Below are 6,980 nucleotides of genomic sequence, written 5' to 3'. Positions count from 1 at the left end.
CTCGTTTACACACACAACTTATCCCCTTCACACAAAAGCACAACCCAAGACACCACCTGGCACTCCCTAAACACCAATGCAAACTCCATCTCCCTCTTTACAAGATTTACTTACAGTCTAATAGAAAAAAAGTTACATTTTATTGTTGTTAATATTTTACATACGTTTAATTATGAATAATTTAAACAATATGAGACTATGCACTATTGATTCAATCACAATATATATTTGTTCATTAGCATAATCGTCTTACGTTCATTGATTGGAGGGACATGAAATTAGGATACAATAAAAGTTTACAGCAGGGGGTATTGGTAGTTAAATTTTGAAGGAATTATAAAATTTGGAGATTTCATTGTTATTGGTTTATTGTTTCTTATTAAATATTTTGTTATTGTTTATTTACATTTAAATTCTATGCAAAATTCTTTGTTATTCAAAAGTTTAATTTTTATTAATTTTGTAATTCTATAAAATTCTCTTGTATTGGGTATAATTTCTCTCTAGTTTTACTCGTATCATTCAATTTTAAAATAAATATCATCTATACTCTTAAAATTCTTAAAATCTATGTAACAAGAACACAAATATACAAACACAAAAAAAATTATATTATATTTTTAGTGAAGAAAATTTTAAAAAGAAATTGAAGATAACAAAATTATTAAAGAGAAAATAACATAGAAACATGAGAAAATTCATAGGTTGATCTTAGAAAACTCTAAGAAAAAATCAAACAAGGCGAATCAAAACGTTAAAATATAATTAAAAATTATTTTAATATCAAATAATTATATTTCATGGAAGAAATTTTATAAGAAGTTATTTTTACAGAAAGATAAGTTTGGAAAAAAATATTTGAAAAATATGATAATCAATAATAAGCAATGACAATTTATACATCACATTTGGTAATAATTCATCAAAACTACTTAACTCTTCAAAAAACCTTTTAACTTTAAAAGTGCTCAAACTCCACATAAATTCTATTTCCAATAACACCCTAAAGTTGTTTAGGGAATGACTTTGTTTTTACTTTGTAAGTTTAACTTTTGAAGTGTTTAAAATAAATAAAAAATATTACATTCAAATGCAGTTTTAAGTTTTTATTAACATAATAAGGCAATTCTCACTACTAAAGTAGTTTTCTTTAACTAAAACCTACTTTCTATTAAAATCTAACTAATCAGATGTCTACTACACTAACTAAATCTAAGAAATATAATAGAATATATATTTTCTTAGTTAAGAGACAAAACAAAATGGGTCTCATATTTCTTTTTCTTCGTTTCTTCCTCTTGAGTTCTTTATTTTTTCTTTGTAAAATGAATGTTAGTTTTCCATAACGTTTTTTCCAGAAACTATGTTCATAATCAATATCTTTACTATCTAATCTATCTTTTGAGATGTGTCAAGCTATATCTCTGATGGTGGTATAATCATGATGTAAAAGCTCTCTCTCTCATTGGATACACCTTTGCCAGGAACTCTAAGACGAGATTCAAAGCTGTGGCACTGGTTCTGAAGCTTTGGAGTTATCGTTGCCGTGCCCCTTTTTGTCACAACCAGCACTTGTGAGAAGCTTGATAGCAACAATGGCCAACTTTGACATTTGATGTTTATGAGATCTTTTGAGTTTATACCTCTCATAAAGTTTCGATCTTGAATCAAGTTTTAATAAGGTTTGTTTGGCTGCTTGGTATATTAACATACTTTTCCCAAAAATAATTACAACATGCGCAGATTCCAAGATATAGTGTACATGTGAATATCGTTACAAAAGTGTACATTTAGACATCGTTAAAACATGTACCTTTAAACATAGGAACATATGGACACGTCAAACTAAGATCGTATCCATGTGGTTATTCAATATACTCGTGTACATGAACATGATGTACATAACAACAAAAATACAACATGGAGTTTGTTTACTTTAGCCGAATGAATCAAAACTTAACACAAACATGATGTACATCTCCAACTCTAGCCGAAAGAATCAAAATTTACATAATTAAAACAATTTAGACATGTGGATATTAAATAACTGTACATGTGGATATTAATTTAGACATGGAGTTTGTGCATGTTGATATTGGTAAACAAGTGTACATGTGGATATTAATTCTAGGTGTACACGTGTACATGGCGATATTAAATCTTGGTGTACACGTGTACATATTTATATGTGTTTATGTGCACATCTTCACTTGTGTACATTGTATATCATTAAAGCAATGTACCGTACAATCATGTTTTCCACTAAAATCGTAAATTACATTGTCTGCTTAAAGACATAATTGCTTGGTAACTCAGAAACTGCCTTTAACTACTCAGAGACATAATTGCTTGGTAACTCAGAAACTGATTTACATTTAAAGGCAGTTTCTGAGTTTTTATTACACTCAGAGACAGTTTCAACTACTGAGGTAGTTTATCTCAATTAAAACAGAACGAGAAAGTGAGTTTTTCAACTAGTAGGACCCATCAGTTTCTCTTTCTTCTTCTTCTTTTATCGTTGTTTTTTTTAGCCAAAAATAAAATTTATCATCTCTTAATCTTTTCAAATAAGAAGAAGACATGAAGATTTCAAACACTTCAGATCCGTTATAATATATACCGCCAGAGTCCTTGTGCTCTTCAGTTTATCTCCTCTTGTGCTCTTTAACTCATCTTCCTTAACAAAAAAACTCACTATTTTTGAAATCTGAACTTGAAAAATATTTTATAAATGATAAAACTACGATTTTGAAGTGTAACATATAATTAAAACGTAAAAGAATGAAAGATCATGTGAAAGAAATCAATGGCGGCAGTAAATTTTTTTGAGAAAACCCTAAAATTCTGGGGAAGACGAAGACATATTTACTAAAATGCCACTGATTAAAATAATTAAAAATAAACAAAATATGTACACAATCATGGATCGTACACATGGATAATAATGTGAATGTACACTATTATATTAATAATTTGTAAACACATTTGAAGGAGTTAAAGAGCACAAGAGGAGATGAACTGTGGATGTATATTACATATGTGTACATGTGGGATGTATATTACATATGTGTATATGTGGATATTAAACAACGATGTTGTGTAATATTAGTAAATATGTACATGTACATGTTCAGTTTCCATATGGACAACGTGAGAGCAACCATTTGTACATGGCGCTAAAATTGTGGTAGGTTTTTGGTGGGAGGGGGTGGGGGGGAATGTACATTAAATATGTGTACATGTGGACATCAAACAACGCTGACAAGAAAATGCTTGGAAGAAACTGATGTACGCGTATAGTTCAGTTAAAAGAACGATTGGATAACCGCATGTACACATGTACACTATTATACTTTAGGATTCACATAATTACGTTTTGACCCCAAACTTTTCAATTCATCTTCATTATGCGTGTGTACGAAAAAGTATATTAGCGTACATGTGTACATAAAATATGGTGGTGTACATATGTACGAGAAATATGATAGTGTACATATGTAAAACAACCATAAATTAATCAAGCTAAGACCTGCCATGAAGCTAGCATGAAAACACACACATTAATCAGAAGCTCTTAAAGAAGGTATGAAGGATGATATTTAGGTTCAGTTAGATTTCAAGGATGCCCAACCTTGCGTGTACATGGGAAGAAAGAAAAAAGTTCACATGTACATTATGTTAACATTATGTGAGTTCATAAAGTCACAAATACTTAGTTATTTAGATAGAAAACCTACAAAAAACTAAAAATGTGTACACAATCACTTTGATGTATAATACAAAATTAAGTGTACACATGTACAGTTTGAATGTCATGTACACACGATTTTTCTTTTTTTCATAAATGTTGCAAAATTACAAAAATAACCTCATCTTCTTCCTTAGCCATTGTCGACCATAAACCATGATCTCCGCATATCTCGCATATTTTCCATGATTCTTTATATTCTCAACTTGTTTTTTTATGTATTTTTACCTAAATGTGATAGTTTTCAATCCTAATTCATGGCATAATGAGTCAGAGTGACGAGAAGATGTTTATGGTAGTTCATAGATGAGTCGCCGTACGTCTCTACCGTGATGTTGCCGTGGAATATGCCATCACTACACCACCATCAGCCATGTATCTTCATATATCTTAAAAGATAGCTTAGAAAAAAAAGATAATGATTAAAGATAACTTTTTTGGAAAAATGAATTTGGAAGAATCATATTTTGATTTACAAAAATTACATAGAAATATAAAAGGGAAGAGGAAGAAGAAAGTTACAGAGTCTCACTTTATTGGGGAAGAGGAAGAAGAAAGTTATAGGAACCCACTTTATTTTAGTTAGAGTAACGTGTATTAGTTGTCAATATTATTTAGTTAGTGTATGAGTGAAAATGAGATTTAGTTAGAAAAAAGTGTCTGAGTAGTGATAAGTGTCCTATTGTGTTAATAAAACTCATAAACTGCATTTCATTGTAATTCTTTCTGCTTAAAAACCTAAAAGCCAGATTCACATTTTGAATGATATTTAATGTGTCAGATATTATCAACGTGTACACATATATTCTATTGTCAACATGTACAGTATTATATGAAATAATACATGTACACCGATTCATTTGTACATTTTTCAAATTATGATATTCAATAATTTTGTGTACACAACAATAAGACAATTTCTGCTTGTATGACACTTTTTATGGCCCAAAAAGTTCATACAAAATTATGATATTAAAAAAAAGTGTCATATGAACATAAACTGCCTTGTGTACATAAAATTATTAAAAACTGTCATACGAGCTTAAAACTGCCCTTGAATGTAAATAACACAAAATAAAATAGGTTCACCATTTCAAACCAGAATATCTTTTGAATTTGACAGCCAAAAAACACCAAACCAATTTGACAAGTTATCATCGCTACGCCGCGTTGATTTTTGTTTCTTACGATTCGGCTCGGCGCTTGTCGTCGGTTATTTTAAAATACACACATCAAATGATAGGGCATTGACTAGATACAATAATAATTATTTTCAGAAACTTATTTATCTAATCTAAAGATCCAAATACATTTATCTGAAAATCTGGAGACCGACTCCCATAATATAATTAACATGTTATTAAGAACCTTAATCATTGATTAGAAGCCACTAAGCAAATTTGATTTAATTATAATATTTGTTTAGTTGATTATTTGCTGGTAATTTGATTTTTAGATAACAACAACAAATTTGGAGGAACGTCAATGTAATAGGTGGCTTGAATATGTGCTTAATGCAAAACTCCAGCTGTTTTCTTTGCTTTGGAGCAAGAAAAATTCCAACTATTTTCCAAACATGCAAAAATTGTCATTACGCCTTCTCCTCTAATGTAATTTTATATTTTCTAAGAAATACTTTTTTTTGTAAAATAATTTGTGTATACGTATCTCTTTAGACCAAAAAGATCTCTAAATAATTTATTGAATTTGTAAAATATTTTCCTCAGAAGAATACATCTACAATCCTACATCATCAATATTATTAAAACATGATCATCCATGTTTTATGCCCTTAATAAAAAATAAAATCTTATCTAAATTTCATTTATTTTTACAAAAGAATTCTAGTTCTCATTAATGAAATTTAAACCTTTTAGTTGTTGGTCTTTAAACAATACATAATTATTAATGTAATTCATTATATCCATAATCAGTTAAGAGAGTTTATCCAAACAATCATAAATTTAATTTTCGTAATAAGCCTAAACTCATTGTATATTTTTGAACAAAAGAAATAAAATATCTACATTATAATTGTAAAAGTATTGACTGCATTTAAAAATGCAAAATAATAATATTAAATCGTAACTATATATAAAAGTTAAATCCAAACTATTTTTCTATAGACAAACAAATTATTAATTCATGTAGAAATTATGTTTAACATTTATAGTTAGCTTAATTATTCTCAGTGTGATCATAATTTTAATTCCAAAACTCACAAATGTGATCTTAAATAAATATTACAAAACCTATAAATTAAAATACATAACATAAATACAATGCATTTACCTTATGGCAAAAAATAGTTTATTCAATTTTATGTACTACTAAAAGGTATATGGGAAATTTAATCATTTTTTAAAATATTATCAGATTTCATGTGATTTTAGCGGGTCAATAGGTCTTAGGCTGATGGCGGGTTTTTAGGTTTTATCAGATTTTTAATTAATGAGTTTTTTTCGTTAAATCAAAATCAGATTATGTACGGTCACCATGTTTACCAATTCGACCGCAGATTCATATCATATATGAAAACACTAATTAAAACTCAGACTTTATAATATACTTTTAAATTATTATTTTTCTAATAAAACCTATTTATTTAAGCAAATTTTATCAAAATGATAAACAAAAGGATATATGCGTTTTGATAGAATGTGTCGAAAAATAGTAGGGCTTTCTAAATTGGATATGAGATATAAAAATTGTGGAGATTGATGGTTAGAACTAGGGGTGGGCGTTTGGATACCCGTTCGGGTTCGAGTCGGGTATTTTAGATTTTCGGGTATTTCGGTATAGAGCTATAATCTGTTCGGATATTTCTGTACTTCGGATCGGGTTCATGTATTTTTAGTTTGGATTCGGTTATTTCGGATCGGGTTCGAATATTTAGATTTTGAAAGAAAAAAATTAAAATTTCATTTTTCAAGTTTCTTGTATTTAAAAATATAAATTTCACTTAACTGATTTTTTTTAATTTTTTAATAAATTGAATGATTAATAGATTTTGACATAATATTTTAAAACTAAAAAGACACTAATTTGGTTATTGTTTTTAAATTTCGGATGTAATTTTTGTTAATTCTTGAAACAAAAAACTTGACATGCATTTTGAACGAGTAACAAATCATTTCCTCCGTAATTATATATATATATATATATGAACTTAAAATATGTATAATATCAATATAAATATTTTAAATAAAATAAGAAATATAAACTAGAAATA

This window comes from Brassica napus, chromosome A7, assembly GCF_020379485.1.
Source record: "Brassica napus cultivar Da-Ae chromosome A7, Da-Ae, whole genome shotgun sequence".
NCBI lineage: Eukaryota > Viridiplantae > Streptophyta > Magnoliopsida > Brassicales > Brassicaceae > Brassica > Brassica napus.
Note: the sequence above shows the minus strand (reverse complement) of the source record.